Source organism: Littorina saxatilis, linkage group LG9 (genome assembly GCF_037325665.1).
Source record: "Littorina saxatilis isolate snail1 linkage group LG9, US_GU_Lsax_2.0, whole genome shotgun sequence".
NCBI classification, from domain to species: Eukaryota; Metazoa; Mollusca; class Gastropoda; order Littorinimorpha; family Littorinidae; genus Littorina; species Littorina saxatilis.
Genome location: NC_090253.1, coordinates 62,900,941 through 62,919,107, shown reverse-complemented (window position 1 = coordinate 62,919,107; position 18,167 = coordinate 62,900,941). Strand labels below are relative to the sequence as shown.

Sequence of the window (18,167 nt, the reverse complement as noted above, 5' to 3'; positions counted from 1 at the left end):
AGGCAGCGAAATTGACAAGAAGAGCGGGGTAGTAGTTGCGCTGAGAAGGATAGCACGCTTTTCTGTAACACTCTTCGTTTTAACTTTCTGAGCGTGTTTTTAATCCAAACATATCATATCTATATGTTTTTGGAATCAGGAACCGACAAGGAATAAGATGAAAGTGTTTTTAAATTGATTTGGACAATTTAATTTTGATAATAATTTGTATATTTTTAATTTTCAGAGCTTGTTTTTAATCCAAATATAACATATTTATATGTTTTTGAAATCAGAAAATAAAAAAAAAGATGAACGTAAATTTGGATCGTTTTAGAATTTCTTTTTTTTTTTTTACAATTTTCAGATTTTTAATGACCAAAGTCATCAATTAATTTTTAAGCCACCAAGCTGAAATGCAATACCGAAGTCCGGCCTTCGTCGAAGATTGCTTGGCCAAAATTTCAATCAATTTGATTGAAAAATGAGGGTGTGACAGTGCCGCCTCAACTTTTACAAAAAGCCGGATATGACGTCATCAAAGGTATTTATCGAAAAAAAGAAAAAAACGTTCGGGGATATCATTCCCAGGAACTCTCATGTAAAATTTCATAAAGATCGGTCCAGTAGTTTGGTCTGAATTGCTCTACACGCACGCACGCGCGCACACACACACACACACACCACGACCCTCGTTTCGATTCCCCCTCTATGTTAAAATATTTAGTCAAAACTTGACTAAATGTAAAAATTGAAGAAAGCGACAATCCAAACATTTTGACAAAATCTGTGACCTGTAAATTATACAACCAGGATCTTCTTCTTCTTCTTCTTCTTCTTCAGCATTCCAGAATTTTCTGGTTACGTGTGATCTCGTTTGCCCATTTGGGTTCCCCAAACTATACTCTGAGAGCATAGTCAGCTTCGTTGGGTAGGCATGCTGGGTATTTTCGTGTTTCCATAACCCACCGAACTCTGACATGGATTACAGGATCTTTTCCGTGCGCACTTGGTCTTGTGCTTGCGTGTGTACACGAAGGGGGTTAAGTCACTAGCAGGTCTGCACAGAAGATGACCTGGGAGATCGGAAAAATCTCCACTCTTAACCCACCAGGCGGCAGCGACTGGGATTCGAACTCACGACCTTCCGATTAGGAGGCCGATGTCTTACCACCACGCCACTGCGCCCGTCACACAACCAGGATCAACCAGACAAGAGTCAAGTCCTCAAACCCTAAAACCGCTGCAAGTTTCAAAGATCTTTGCATCCAATACTTTTAGGAATACTGAAATTGTTGTAAGGGTAACCTGACCAACCCTATTTTTTCTCGCCGACCCTAAAACTTTTTTTCATTTCTCAAAAAAACATTTTGCGAACCATACCGAGACTAAGGGAAGTAACCTCTTTTAAAATCAACTTAAGTTGTTTTTTTGTTTTTCTTACCCTATTTTTTTGGGACACGTAACCCTAAACCAACATATATTTTTGTTTGGCCTTACCCAAACTTGATTCCACTGTGACTTTGAAATTAGACTAGAGTCAACCAGACTGGCCATGACTGGAGGTCAAGTCGTGGGAGTGTCTAAAGTTGCAAAGCTCTACTTTCAAATGTGTACAAGAATTTGATAATTGGTCATTTTATGACCACATTTTTATCCCGCTATGAACCCTGAATTGTGATGAGGGTCAACCAGCCAGACAATGTTCATATTTGGAAGTCATCAAACCCTACAGTAGAAGTATGCAACGTTTCAAACCTTTGGTTTCCTAAATGGTAAAGAAATTGATAAATTTCCATTTCATAACTCGAACACAACCCTTCTTTGGCACCCTAACCTTGACAAAGGGTCAAACAGGCTTGGGTCATTCATGCTGGGAGGTGATCCAATACTCGAAGTGTGCACAGTTTTAATGCTGTTGCTTCAAAAATACAGACCTGTTTACCCTAAACTCGAGGCAAGAGTACTTTTCCAAAAAGTTGAGTGTATTTTTCAAAAAGTTGGTGTACTTTGCAAGCAAAGCCATATGGGCTAGGGAAAATGTATGTGTGGGTGCAAACGTGTTTGTGTAAGAATAGCATGTCTTGTGAACACCTTCAGAATTTAACTCCTTCCAATACAACAGGGATAAAAACAATTTTATTTACCTGTCCGTTTATAGCATTATAACCAGTGTCTTCCAAACGCGACAAACAGATTGATAATGAAAAGATAAAGTTCGTGAAATAACATCTGCGGTTGACAGTGGCAAGTTCATTTTTACAATCATCTCAGAAAACATTGCTTCAGCACGGACTACAGCCTTTTCTTCTGGCAGGATTTGCTTTGCGGGAATGAACTTCATAATTTCTTGGTAGCTTTCAGCGGATTTCTTTGCAGCAACCTTGTCCAGGTGAGTTTTGGAACTGCAGTGTCTTTCGATGTCATATTTCCCATCATGGGCAACGGACTCGGAGAAATCTGATTTACAATACCTGCAGTGTGCATGACTTTTTCCCATAGTACTAGTAGACTCCACAATTCCTGGCTCTTTCTTATACTTCTCCAAGAAAATCTGCTGCTTCTGCTGTTTAGATTTGGTACAGTCATCCGAAACTGGCACATTTTTCCGCTTCATTTTGCCACGATTGTCCAGACGATCGCACGTGCCAACAACTGAACAAGGTTTCCACAGCTGAAGACTCGCTGTCATGGTTATCTCCCTTCAACCAAAACCAGTATCAGTTGTACCATCCCGTAATCAGCACACCAACACCGGAAAACGTATTCTAGACTTTTTCTTAGGCGTATTTTGTGCGTGTATCGGGTATTTGCATACAGATAATAATTTGGCGTACAAAATACGCCCAAATCGTACTGGTAAACAGGTCTGAAAATATCCACAAAAAAAACTAATCATGGTGTTTTTCTGACCTTGAAATATATGACAAGGGTCCCTCATTTCAGTCATGCTGGGAGTCAGCCAACCCTAGCTAGCTTCAAAAACGTTAAAGAAATTGATAATTTTCTTATATTTACACAAACACAACCCTTCTGTGACCCCTGAAATTTGTCCAGGGTCAACCAGACTTGTGCAATGATGGGAGATGCTCATGCCTGGAAGTAAACAAAGTAACAAAGCTATTGCTACATGTGTATATACATTGAAAAAATATCTCAAAGTTACATTTTTATGACCTGAACATGACCCTGCTGTGAACTTGATCTTTCTTTCTTTATTTGGTGTTTAACGTCGTTTTCAACCATTCAAAGTTATATCGCGACGGGGAAAGGGGGGGAGATGGGATAGGGAAAAGGGGGGGAGATGGGATAGAGCCACTTGTTAATTGTTTCTTGTTCACAAAAGCACTAATCAAAAAATTGCTCCGGCCAGGGGCTTGCAATGAAAGTTATGCTCATTCTACAGAACATGCTCCAAATGGCCTCCCCCGGATTTAAATCCCCCAGATTTCTATCTTTGGGGGTTCCTGAAAGACAACGTCTACAGGAACAACCCACAGACAATCACAGAACTCAAGAGAGCCATCACAACAACCATTCGCGGAATCTAGCAACAGGAGTGTGTGCGGGTGATTGATAACTTTGCGCGGCGAGTTCAAGTTTGCCTGCAGCGGCGCGGAGGCCATTTGGAGCATGTTCTGTAGAATGAGCATAACTTTCCTGAAAGACAAGCTAGAACGCTAAAATTTTCCGTGCAAATCATGCAGAGGCTACCTGTGTGTGTAAATAAATTTTATGAAGATTGCTTTATTTTTGTTCAATTTATGACGTTTTGTTTGGGTACTCTTTTTTTGGGTCACCCTGTAGTACAATATATGACCTTACTGGGAGAATGCAAGTTTCCAGTACAAAGGACTTAACATTTCTTACATACTGCTTGACTAAAATCTTTACAAACATTGACTATATTCTATACAAGAAACACTTAACAAGGGTAAAAGGAGAAACAGAACCGTTAGTCGTCTCTTACGACATGCTGGGTAGCATCGGGTAAATTCTTTCTCGTCCCAACCAATATGGGACTCCCCCTAACCCGCAGGGGGTTGTGAACTTGATATTCAACAAGGGTCAACCAGTATTGGGTCATGTCGGGAGATCACCGAACACTTATACTCATTTCTAAGACTCACAGATTAATTATGTAAGGCAATAAAAACAAGCATTCTGCACATTTTGCACACTTTTTCTTTTTCACATGTGATGTATTTTATTGGCCTTACCGTATTGAAGTGGTTCAGTCCTAGGCCAACAATGCAGCGTGTCTTCAGCCACATCAATCTCTATCTTCATGTCTGACAGAACTGCTGTGTCTCCTTCCTCCATGCTGTTGAGAGTATCCCCGGTCACTGGCTGTTCACTGTTCAAGGTGTTAATGATCCCTGACTGTTCACTGTTCAAGGCACTGCTGTGACAAAATAAACCACAAAAAAACAAGATGGTCAGAATCAACATTTACAGAAAAGCGGGTCAGACTGCAACGTCATGATGATTAAAGGGCAGCTGTTGGGTTGTGGCTCTCAAAATCTGTTCCATCAGAATGAGTTCTCATGTAACTGAAACTGTACTTAAAAGTTACTTGGTGATTTTAACAGCTTGATAACACAAGTCCGAAGATTTTAGACATGCTACAATGTCTTTAATCGAAGAAAGTTTGCATTCTTGGCTGAGTCAATGCAGCCCGCTCGAAAATTACTTCCCTTGGACGCGTGACGTCAGCCGAGGAATCGGCCGGGTTGAACGGCGCTCTCTTTATGCCGTGTAGTGAGCGCAATCGAGTTGTCTAGTCAAGCCCTAAAGCATACTTCACGGGTAGGTGAAGAGAAACTTAGGATGGGGTGTCTTCTCCCAGGCCAACATTTCGCAGTAAAAAACGGAGTTTATAAAGTGTCTTCCGTCCCCCTCCTGCTTTTGTTCAGGTGTTCCCACTTGAACCCTGTTTTTGTTCAACTTAGTGGCATATAATGTCACGCGTCGAGGGACACAAACACACACACACAAACACACTCACACACATGCACCCACAAACACAAACACACACACACACCCACACACATGTGTAATCACACACATACACAAACACACACACACACACATACGTGTTATCACACACACACACACATACGTGTTATCACACATACGTGTTATCACACACATATGTGTTATCACACACACACACACACACACACACACACACACACACACACACGCACACACACTCACACACACACACGATAACCATCACAATCACAGTTTGACAAATTCATCTTTGATTTTTTTGCGGCCGAACCCCCCTCCCCCATTTTTCACACTAGATCCACTGTTTCATCTTTGTCTTCATCTCTCTTCCCTTTATCTTATCTCGTCTACCTACTAGATTGAGTAACTGAAGAGGTATTGTCATCATCTCTTTCCTAGATTTTCCCACCGACAGTTGGTTTTTGTCTTGAATTCAGTACCTCACACGTACACGGTAATTGGCGTGACACCTCAAGCGGACCTTCTTCAGTGTAAAGTGTCTGCTGACCAGGGACACGAGGGTCTGTGGTTGAGCAACTTTATGGTTTAACCGGGTGGACTGGGGGAGTAGCAACAGCATGTGAACCACTTTAGAAATAACTTGTGAAGGTTGCAGTTGGTCAGATCAAAGAAGAGAAGATGGGAACGTGGGTCCTGAGAAGATACCACCACCCTAATACTTTACTTTGTGCAAGAATCAATCACGCGTACAGCATTACAGATGCCCAGCTGTACTCTGCTTTGTACTGTAAACTTCGCAGCGGCCTTATGGGGTTCCTCGGATGACGTACGTCACTGCCAGGCTAACGCTGCGGCGTCTCTTCTTGTGCTGACAGAGTTGTCGGTCGCGGATTTTGAGTCGTTTCGGCCTGCCAACTGGTTCGTTTTCTTGCGGATTGTGAGAACTAGCAGAAAGTTTCACTCGTTTTCATGGTTTCAAACTAATGATAAAAGTATCTTCTTCTGGACCAAATCAACAGTCTTTAGTTGAATCAACTCGGAAAACTCTTAAACGCGTGTTTGCACGCGACTCCGCGCATTTTTGAGGCCAGGCAACCCGACAGCTGCCCTTTAAAAAAAAAAGCATTGCATCAAAGCTTGCGGCAAAGTCGCAGCAGCCGTCGTGCAGCAAGGCCAGAGATTACCGTGACAAGCTGGGTCACACAGTAGGTCCCCTTGTCACAGCACCTCTGTTGGAGTTGTGTGCCTTGAGCACCGTGTTATTTATAGCTCCAAGCTCAGTGCGGCTGAGAGACACATGGCAGTTGATTTGGGAGAGCGGACTGTTAGAGAGTGCGACTGTGAGAGAGTGTGACTGTGAGAGAGTGTGACTGTGAGAGAGTGTGACTGTGAGAGAACGGACTGGTATGAACGTTTGATTTTCTAGAGTCATATGATGCAATGATCAGAGAGTGAAATATAATTCATAAAGTGAAATAGTTTCAAAGAGTCATACGCAGTTGTGGAATCTTTAAACAATTTCACTTTATGTAACTGTCACATTACATTGATTAACACACCACAACACACGAATGTGGGTTCAAGAATGTAATAGAGCTAATTTAAAACAGATCGAAGCACACACAAATTACAATTATTGTAGTTATACTTCCTGTGATTCAAATTGATCAATCAGATACCCCATCCACCAATCCTTGTTTATTCGATTCTTGGCATATCAATGACAATGTCATCATATTCAAAATTCTGTATCATAAAGTCAGGCCGGTAGATTTTTCTAATTTTTCACACTTCAAGCGTTTCAAAACACTCTAACAAAATACATGTATTAGCAAAGTACTATACTTTTTTTTTTTAAAGTACCCCGTCTAGATTCCAAATCAAAATTCTGTATGCCCACTTTTTAGCACAGCCGATACACATTAAGTTATTAACCCTACAGTGACTGAAAAGGAAAGTAAACAAGAAGAGCAAACGCTCGATCGAGTCACTTTCGCAGTTCTGAATATTATATGAGGCATCAGATGGACAGGAAGAAATTGCTATTCACAACACAATACAGATGTAAATAATTTGATGTAAAGAATAATCCTATAAAGTTTGAATCAAATCCGATGAATAGTTTCAGAGATATGATATTTCAATTTTTTTCCTTCAAGACATACCTGTGACCTTGAAAAAGGTCAAAGGTCACCAAAGCAGACGTCAAAGTGTAGAGGTCACTGGGAGTCACGTTCACATAAAATTTGAGCCCGGTCACTTTTATAGTTTCCGAGAAAAGCCCAACGTTAAGTTGTGTGTTGCCGAACAGAAAAGGCTAGTTATCTCCCTTGTTTTTCTGATAACGTTCGTAAAAGGCTACAGATGTAAATACTTTGATGTAAAGAATAATCCTACAAAGTTTCAATCACATCCGATGAACTTTGTCAAAGATATAAAATGTCTAATTTTTCCTTTGACGCTGACCTGTGACCTTGAAAAAGGTCAAAGGTCAACGAAACCATCGTTAAAGTGTAGAGGTCATTGGAGGTCACGACTAAACAAAATATGAGCCGGATCGCTTTGATAGTTTCCGAGAAAAGTCCAACGTTAAGGTGGTGTCTACGGACGGCCGGCCGGCCGGACAGACTAACACTGACCGATTACATAGAGTCACTTTTTCTCAAGTGACTCAAAAAAAAACCTTGACTATGTACAGCTGATTGTCTATTCAGAAAGCTAGCCTGAAGTATAAACAACAAAAAATAACGCCATGCATGAGTAGGTATGGCTTTTGTTAATGTTATTAATGTTATGTCCTGAATGCACAGGGAATTGCTGCTGTCATTATATGGAACAAGAAGAGAGCTTCTTAGCTGCCTACCTGCATTCAAGCTGTCTTGAATTGAACAAGTTGAAGCCCTCAGTTGTCAGTCTCTATCGCTGGCTACCACTTTTTTTGCTTTGCCACTGAAATAGAATGAAACAATTTATTTAAATACATGTATGTTTAACTTTAGGCCATGGCCGGAAAACCAATGAGTGGGTTCCCGAGCCTTGTGGCTCAAGCACCAGCGAGTCGGTTCTTGAGCCCCCAGGCTCGGGAACAGACACCCTCCAAAAGCTACCTTTATTTTTTTTAGGACCGATTCGTTCATTTTATTAAAAGATTTAACTGTGGTCTTTGCTATACAGATTGGAGAAATATTAATTGAGATCAGTTTTAGACTCAGAAAGACTTGAATTTCGGCAACAGCATGAGTCACTGATGAGCGCGACTGACTGCAGCGCGAGATCTGTTCACAGGTCTCAAAGATTCTGTTGAAGCAGAGACACAGGTCAAATAAACTTGATGCGAAGCAGGCTTATGTTTTGCCAAACACAATTAGGTGTTTTTTGTTCGTTTCCATGTTAATTTGTGTACTGCATTTCGTTTAAAACCGGCACGGTTGGACTTAGTGGTAAGGCGGACTGGTTGGTCCGGTGTCAGAATAATGTGACTGGGTGAGACATGAAGCCTGTGCTGCGACTTCTGTCTTGTGTGTGGCGCACATTATATGTCAAAGCAGCACCGCCCTGATATGGCCCTTCGTGGTCGGCTGGGCGTTAAGCAAACAAACAAACAAACAAACAAATTTCGTTTAAACTTATGCTGCCTCTAACCTTGGGACAAATTGCTAAGTTCGCGGACGAACAGCTGCAGTGACTCGTGACTGACTAGCTTTGTTGTTGCACTGATCTGAATTTGATCACCAAAATGCTTTTGAATAAAGTAGAATAGAGCAAATAAAAGGAAAAACCATAGCAGGGCTTGAACCAACAACCACAAGAACCACAGAGCATTAAATCACTATCAACTGTCGCATCTCCCAGGGGGTGGAAAACTAAGGAGGTCTATTTTGTGAGAATGACATACAGGTGACTGCCGGTTCCCGAGCCTGGGGGCTCAAGCACCGACGGGTTGGTTCCTGAGCCCCTTCGTTAACTTTATGCGACTTTTTACAAAGATAATCAGCTTATTTCTGTTTTAATTAAAACAACAGCATCATTTATTGAATTAGTCATTCTTTCAAGCTCCATAACTTATTATTAATATTAACAAGGATGCAGTTATTTGTATACCACTACCAATAGTCAAAACAAGAATTTCAGTGCTGTCTAAATTAGAGAAAGATATATGAAATAATTATATATATGTATATATATATATATAACGTTGATCTTGCCAGACTGGACAACTTTGATTTAACTTTTGATTAAGAAATTGGCAAAAGCTATACCCACACAGGGATGTTGCTACAAATTCATACCTGTAGGACAAATGTCCTGAGTTCTTCAGCATCAATAGGACATTTGACCGCTTTCAGAAAGTGTAATAGGACATTATGAATTTGCACCAAACAGCTTATAACACATTCCATGGAATTGTTCCAAAGTCATGCGCCCACACACACATGCACACACACCCACGCGCGCGCGCTGTAGAACACACACATAATATAGTAAATACATTAACATAGTGTGCATATAATGTTGTATTTGTTTAGTTTCAAAGAAACCACAAGAAAGAAACCAACATGAACAACTTCAGAGCTCTTACTTTGATTACAAACTGCATGATTTGGATAATAGTTAAAAAACAAAATGATCGGTTTGATCTAATGCTGATCTTTTGCAGGCTTTAGGTTTTTTTTCAGCGACATAATTCAGTGCTTCAACTCGTATCGAAAACAAAAGCAGACGACAAATTTAGTCAGTTGGAGTTGTCTCCCGTACTCCTGTAGCATGCACTGATCTAAAAATAATCCACTATTTATAGATCCGTGCGCTGCACCCAGACGGTTATACCCAAACGGCGCATACCGCAAACGGTTCGGGAATTCCCGACAAAAGAAAAGATCCGCACGCGGCACTGGCAACTTCAGTGTCAGCTCAGTGAACACGAGTATGAGAGAGTTCGGTCTTTTAGAAGATTTGTATCTTGAAATGAAAATTAACGAATATCGCGCTGTCCGAAGGAATGGAGTACATATCGGACAATGACCACGCTCATGGCTAAAACGATAGGACATCTGACCGACATGCGGCAATGTGAATCGGACATTTGGGGATTTTCATCGTTATATGTCCGATGCCTAACGACATCCCTGCCCACAGCGTATACAGGATCAATGAAAAGCTCTGTTACAAATCTGTAGCCAATTAAATGCCCCCTAACTTAATAATGTTAGGAAGCAATGTTAGTAATGTTAGGCCATAATGTTAGGAAGTAGCCAAAGAAAAATCAGTCTGACGTATGGACTTCTATATGGGTCATTCTCAGAAATGGTGGTCCAAAGTGTTACAGAATACAGAATACAGAATACAGTATTTATTGAGCCAAGTGACATTAAAAAAACATTTTAAGCACAAGGAATTTAGCGTAGTGTTGGTAAAATCACGCACACACACACACCCACACACACACTGACACACACACACACACGCCCACACATTCACTGACATACACACCAACACACACACGCCCACACTACAGCAGTCACGATCACACCATCACACGCAGGGCAGACATGAGGTAAAACAAATGACAATCATCTATTAAAAGAAAAAGTACAAAGAGTGGTCTAAGATGCTGGTGGAAGGGTCTACACAGAATACAATTTTATAATCTAATGCATAGTTAGAACTAGCCCATCCCCTCCACCCACCCACTCATGAATGACTAAAATAATGCAGCTAAAAATATAGAAAAAAAAATAAAAATCACACATCAAAGTCCCACTCAACCCCCCCCCCCCCCCCCCTCCCCACCACCACCACCACCACCACCTAACACTGAGTCACAGGATGTGGTGAGCTCACCGCCAGCAGGATCACCGACTGCGAAGCTGCCCAACTGAGGGATGTTACATACAAAGTAAAACATAAAGTGTCAAGAAATACAATATAATTGTTTTTACTATGAAGTCTATTGTTTGCTATATATAATAATGCAAAAATTTTGACAAAAAGAGTAATTAGTTGCTGAATAAGAGACGTTTTAAAGTGTTGTATAATTTACGTGATGAATGTTGTAACACGGAAACCAAATTCCAACTTTTAACCACCTAAGCCTTCAATCCTTTGTGCATTTTTTATCAGTTCTGCAGTATTTTTGTGTTCTACCCAACACATTCTAGTTATGAAAGGTAAGGACTTCAACTAATATTGGTAAAAAATGACATTTGGAACAAAACTAAGGTGAATGTCGCAACACAGAAACGAAATGCTTGAACCACTTTCGGTTCTTGTGTGACAGACATGAATCTGCACTGTTTGGCCTTTCCTGCCGGCAAAACCCGTCTGACCCAAAATAACTACACAAAACACAATTCGTCAGAGTTTGCTGTATTTGTTGAAAGTTCCTGTTGCGTTCAGATTACCCATTTTAAGTACTTGATGAATGTCGAACATCGACGATCAGAGGATACGAAAACTTCTTGGCTGCTTTGTTCCGCTAAACTTCGCGCTTTGAGAGACTGTTTGCACTCGATATCCTTCCGACACTACATTGTCGCCATCCGCGGTGTGTAAGTTTGTGACAAAGCTTTGCAGGCTCGACAATTAAGTAAAAACCATCTTCAGTCATAACGTAGGTCAGGAAACGACGCAAATGATATGATTCTGGTGTTTTCTGTGAATTGAGGTCTAACGAATGACGTATCACAACGTGCGCGGTCGTCCTTGGCGGTCAAGAAAGCCGCGGGCGCCGCCGCGATCATTGCGCAGACGACACTTCTAGGCCGCCAATATTTTTTGTGCGCATCACATGCTCCACATGATCGGCCGGAAACGAAGCAATTGGGAAACCTGGATTTTTGCATGGCTGTGATTCAAAGGACTATTTTCTTGTTCGAACTTCCTGTGCGCCAAAGAGCTAAAAATAGCCGTGATGTGGCAAAGTCATGGAGCACATTGCTGTCCGATGTTCGCGCGTCGAGTCCGGATACGATGCGTTACGACATTCATAATTTTTTGTTCGAAGCCCGTAACTTCAAATTCAGCGTGAGTTTTTGCAAAGATGTGTTGCTACGTCCAAGACTGAACTCCTGACTGTCGATTGCAGTAATTTGTTGGTGTTTGCATGTTTGCATTTAGCCATATGAGACTGAACATATTGTTGATCACGAAAGTCGTGTAACGCTTCGGCGATCCGGAAACGGCCGAACTTCGCAATTGAAAAGCACACAAAAACAACACCAACGTATAGAAACCATTTTTATTGACATACAACAATGCTTTAATGTCTCAGGAATAGATTCAGATGAAAAAAGTCGTGGTAGAAATAATTTTAATTTACTTTTTCATGATTTCAAATGTGTCACCCCTACTCACTCTCACTGGACCACCATTTCTGAGAATGACTCATATATCTTTTTTAGAGTCTCGAGGGTTGGCAAATAATGTACATTCACATAGTATACAACTGTTTCTAAATTCTAGGTCGACACACTCCGAGTGTGTTCCAAACTCCGACAATAAACTGCCGTGAAGCATCAGTTTCGTGTGTGTGTTTGTTTTTGTCTGTATTTGTTCCCAGCGTACTTGATACCATGAGTCGAAAGTGAAGCGTACCTTCGCAAAATGGCGTCTAATGACACTCCAAGTGTTTATGCGGTTCATTGTTTGGTCTTTTCAGTACACCCCGACAATTTAATCTACGTTACAGCAAAGGCCGTGCAGCATCTTATTGTTTTCGTTTCTTTGTACACGTCTTAATCTTAATCAACTGCTCTGCATTCCTATCGCAAAGAGGTGTCGAATGGCAAATTCGCTTCGCGACCTGAAGTTAACTGAGTGTATACAAGATTCTGACCTCTGTAACACTCTGAGTGCGAATAGCCAGTGTGTTAGAAATTAGAGCCCTGAGAGTGAGAATGATGAAGCAATGATCTCAATCGGTCAGAATTACTCAATTAGATACACTTTTTTGTAACTTAGTAACATCAGAGATTGGCTTTGGCGTCAGTCATCTGTCTTTTGCCGTGTTACATTCGGAAACAACCGACACACATGGGTCTCAATCCGTCAACTGACCGATAGAGAGATATATATATATATGGTCAGGAATCCGTCAACTGACCGATAGAGAGATATATATATATATATATGGTCAGGAATCCGTCAACTGACCGATAGAGATACAATGTATATATATATGGCCTTAAGTCTGAAATGGTGTCCACAGCTGAAATAGCTGTGCAACCTTGGCTCTAACCTGATTTGTACATCAAAGAAAAATAAAATCCTTGTAAAGATTAATGAGACTTGTAAAAAAAAGTATGAAGTACACACCTAGAGAAACATTGTGTGCTCAGTTGTTGTTTTTAATGAAAATGTCGCCATTATCTGAAGTCAGCAGCACTACATTTTGGCCATTTTTTGTGACATGACCTTACAGCATATTGAAACATGGTCTACTCTGTCATATTTATGGGACAGAATGTCATGAATGACTTTTCACTGAGCCAGTAAAACTCAAATGTACCTTTGACAAAGCAAAGTTTTTGAATTTTGTCAGTGAGCCTGCAGAAAATGGGGAGACAAAATTTCACAGAAAGTTCATAACTATTTCCGTAAGACTTCAATTTTGTTCACTGATCAGCTCTAAATAATAATTAAAGATTGAAACCTGATATATTTTTGTAAAAAAGTATTTTACAGTATGTTTTGCAGAGGTATAAAACATAAAAAGGGTTGTTTGACTTGTTTTTGCATGTTCAAAAGTAGTTTGAAGTTTACGTGCAGATTTTCTTGTGAAAAAAGAGTTATGAACTTTCCAACCTTTTGCCTTATAAAAAGAGTAAATTGACTGGTTGGGGAACACCTAGCTTTGTAATGCATTTGGATCCACTAGCAGCAGTCACACTGAAAGTTTGCATCAAGTTCATTCATTGGTGTTTGAGTAATTGAGAAATAAAAAATTCTTGTGAGAAAGTTATGAACTTTCCTACTATCTCCACTGAGAGTGTTTTTTGTCCTTAAATGCTAGCCATGAAAGTTAAGGTTGTAGTGGAACAGCAATTTTGCATATAAAAGTACATTAGATTTAGATACTAAGCAATTTTTGTCACTAAAGTCAAGCAGTATGCTTTGTTAGCCATTTTCTCTGTGTCTTGCGCACTATTTTTATGTGAGAGTTACTAACTCATGTCAAAACCCAAAATATATATGTAAAAATAATGACTATTTTCAGTTTCCAAATTACACTGTACCATGATTTTCATCACAAAAAGAATCTACTGGCTGCTGACTGTTTCTTTCTGAAGTACTTAGCCGTTTTGTCATGAAGTTCATAACTTCACATAACTCAAGCTCATTTTTCAAGGGCGTGTTTAAAATAATGCCTTGTTAATAGCAAAAGAGTACATTTGACTTTATCTGGACATTTTGTAAGAAGTTTTCTGAACATCAACCCTCAAAATTACATTTTGATAATTCCAGCATGAATCTGGGTTGACTGCACGGTGTACATAACTTCACATCAACTGACCCTCAGCCCCACGGTGTGAAGTTATGAACACATGCCATGAGTATGATTTATACACAATAATTAATTTACTACACTAAATCACTACCTCAAATGATGTGCTGCTCTTCTCCAGAGTAGGCTGTTACAGTTTGATGTCATTTGTATTTTAATTTACCAGCAGATTTTAGTACGTAGCTTTTCAGTTAAATAAATGATGTGAAGTTATGAACACACAGTCAGCTGACATAAACACTAACTAAATAATGATTTCGGTAACAGTTTTCATGACTGAGTTTGGTTAAGTAAATCATTAAGTTGTTTAGAATTATTTGCAAGAGACTTTAGTTAGTTATTTTAGTATAAATGTGTGATTGATGTGAAGTTATGAACTTTCACAAGTTTCAAACAATTTGTTTTATTTTGGCAATTAAAATCTGATTTTGTAATATAAGTGCAGCTTTAGCCTATACTATAACTCTGTGTTCTCAGTTTGTCATTGTTTTGCAAATATATTATACAGTAACTGTACTAGAGACCAACATAACAAAAATTCTTGTGAAGTTATGCGCACGCTCACATTTTATGATTTTTGTTATCGTTTGTTTTCACAAATGTTTTACTTTTATTACTTAGTTGTATGTTGATTACAAAGAGTAGCTGGAGAGAAAATAAGATGACATATGCACTTTCTTACTTTGGTTTGAATTAGCCATAGTTTGTGATGTCACGGTGTGAAGTTATGAACTCCCAGGACATTCTAAAAATACTTTCAGTTTCTGCCAACTCTTTGAGTCAGACAAACATTTTGGTGTATTGAAATCCTTTTGATGGTACTTTTCAAGCACATTTTGCACAAAAACAGCAAAATTGTAGATTTAATGATAACTTATGCCAATATTTGCTGTGAAAAAATTGTGACAATATTAATTTCTATAAATAATACAGATAACCAAAAAATCTTCTCCACACTTCATCTTCAAAAATTACCTTCATGTTCCAGCTCACCTTTTTCAGATTAAAAAACAAAACAAATTGTTTCCTGCCTGTATAAATTAAATTTATTATACCAATAAAAGTAAATTATGTGAAGTTATGAACTTCCCATTAATGGAGTTCACATCTGCATCATGCGTGGCCAAAACAAGTTTAACTTGCTTGAAATGCAAAGTAATTTGCTGTAGCAATTTGCTCAGATGTCTAAAACAGACCCAATACATGTAGCAACAATGATTTAACAAGTCTAAATTTTGTGACGGTGTGAAGTTATGAACTCCTGCAAACTTTTAAACCTGAATCTGTGAAGTGATCAAACATGAGTTTTCTTAAATCATAGCTGTTCCTTGCGTATTTATGCTCTAAAATACATCTCTATTTTCAAAACAAAGAAAATGTTCATTTTTAAAATTGATTTTGTATGTCACAAAAATGGACACCTATTCTGACTTTGGGCCATATATGGTCAGGAATCCGTCAACTGACCGATAGAGATATATATATATATATGCAGCGGAGTCAGTCAGCTCGCCGTATTTTTGGCTGCTGTCTTCTTTTTTTCCCCTTTCCTTAATTGAAATAAATATGGTTACTGTGTCCTCAAACCTATTTTATTCCTCTTCATGTAAAACCACCTTTCAGAAGTTTCTCCTCACTGCCGTAATGCACAATCGCGGCAGTCCCGTTGTGGAAGGACAGGTTTTTTTCTTGACTGATTCAGTGATTGGTTTGCAAAATGACTGATTGATTGCAATGATTCATTTCATGGCTGAGTCAGTCAATGGACCTCTAGTGGACAAAACCCAAGCCAATCCCTGTAACATACATAATTATATCGGCTCATTTGGATATCATTTACGAGACATGTCTGTTAAAAAAGTGTTATCATATTTCTAACAGTCAGCATAATTATTAGAAATAACTAATATTAATAATACATACGACCGCCTGTGCACTGAACGACTATCTAAGGAGTCAGATCGCAACATATATTCTCCTCCAGCTGACAGTTGACTAAACAGACAGCTGTGATCTTTCTGTCAACAACACATTGATGAAACAAGAACGATTAAAACGAATTATGTTCACCTACCTTCTAAACGTTGGCGGTTGAACTTTAAGAGAAATCCCCTCGTCAATCGAAGTGAAAGCTGGCGGCCATTTTGGAAAAACAAACAAGTGTCCCGTCAAAAGTACTCGATAAAAAAGCATTTTAACGTTAAATTAATTTCTGTGGTCAATATTCTTGGAGCTAACAGGTAAATTCAGATGTATATGTTGTTTATAATGTTTATAGAGCCGATTTCAAAACAAAATTAGGAAGAGATTTGACAAAAATCCTTCTTGTACTCGTCACAGCCATACGGAGCTGCGTGTGTATTAGTTTCGGAACGTTATATTTATTTATTTATTTATTTACGAGGATTTATATCGCCCACGTATCTCACCACACAAGGCGACTCAAGGCGCATGTTACCTATTAATGCCGTGTGAGATGGAATTTTTTACACAATATATCACGCATTCACATCGGCCAGTAGATCGACTGCCTCCACCTTTCACCTTTCACGGCCTATATAATGCATTATGATAAATAATTCATTATTTAACAAATACTGCATTATATAATAACTAATGTATTATGTAACAAATAATGCACTATTTAAGTGAAGTCAATTGTTAAATAAATAAGAATTGAGGCCCAGGCTTCAGTCAGAGACTCTATCCATACTGAGTCTCTGCTTCAGTTACGCCTTTTTCACGGCGTAATCATGGTCCTACTTGGACATGTTATAGTTACAGCCTGACGTCGAATTGATGTAAATAAGCAATTTTACTTTTGTAAACCACTCGCTAGAGGCTACGCCTTAATATAAACTACGTAGTCGCTGGGCCATATATACTATGATTCCAGAAACACACACACACACAGTATGACGTCATTAAAGAAGGGAAAAAATCAACAGTCTGGGGATATCACACCCAGGAACTTTCAGATCGGTACAGCTAGCCTTTTTTCTGAGATCGGTCTATTATGTAACACACACCTACATCAGCATAGTTCATATGATTCAAAGATAAACAGTCTATGTATAACAATATATTTATCTCCCACATGTAAAAAGAAAGAAAATAAAGCAGGCAAAAAAGATGGGTTGAAGAAACCTGCGTTAAAAAGCTCAACACACCCCCCCCCCAACCCCCACACACACGAGCAAACTATTCTTAACAGACAAACAGGGAACACACACACACGCACACACACACATTCTGAATACACATAAGCTTCAATGCAATTGCAACAAATTTCACTGTATACTTTAATAAGAAACCTTTCAGGACATCTCAGAAATGACTAGGCAATCCTAAAAATTCTCCATGCAAAATTAATCTGATGGCCGGTGGTTGGCAAAACCTGACAAACACAGATTCAAAATATACTCTCCAGGGCCGGACCCAGGGGGGGGTTCCAGGGGTTCCGGAACCCCACCCCTGGAAAAAGCATGTACCTTGCTTTGAGTGTTTATTTTTTTTACTAGTTTTAGCACCAAAACAATGCTGCTCTTAACCCTCAAAACAAGGCCCAGAATGCACCAGATTGCACAGATTTTAACCGTTTTTCAAAAATTTTCTGGGGGAGCATGCCCCCGGACCCCCCTAGTTTGCGCGCCTGCACTTCGCTGATTTGCCCCCCAAAATAAGGAGGAACCCCCCCCCCCCCCCCTTA

At 39.5% G+C, this 18,167-nt stretch overlaps 1 long non-coding RNA gene across 2 annotated transcripts in view; it reads right to left on the bottom strand.

Annotated features, from left to right (window-relative positions):
- LOC138976762 (uncharacterized) overlaps window positions 1–16,999 on the bottom strand; it is a 23,106-nt gene extending 6,107 nt beyond the window's left edge. Inside the window, exons 1-3 of one of the 2 annotated variants that reach the window (XR_011459139.1) lie at window positions 16,533–16,999; window positions 7,820–7,905; window positions 4,200–4,381 (exon numbers count right to left, since the gene is read on the bottom strand). This is a non-coding gene — a long non-coding RNA (uncharacterized lncRNA). Of the gene's footprint in view, window positions 1–4,199; window positions 4,385–7,819; window positions 7,906–16,532 lie in introns of both variants that reach the window. The other variant, XR_011459138.1, reaches the window with a different exon arrangement.
- Window positions 17,000–18,167: the final 1,168 nt, after the last annotated feature.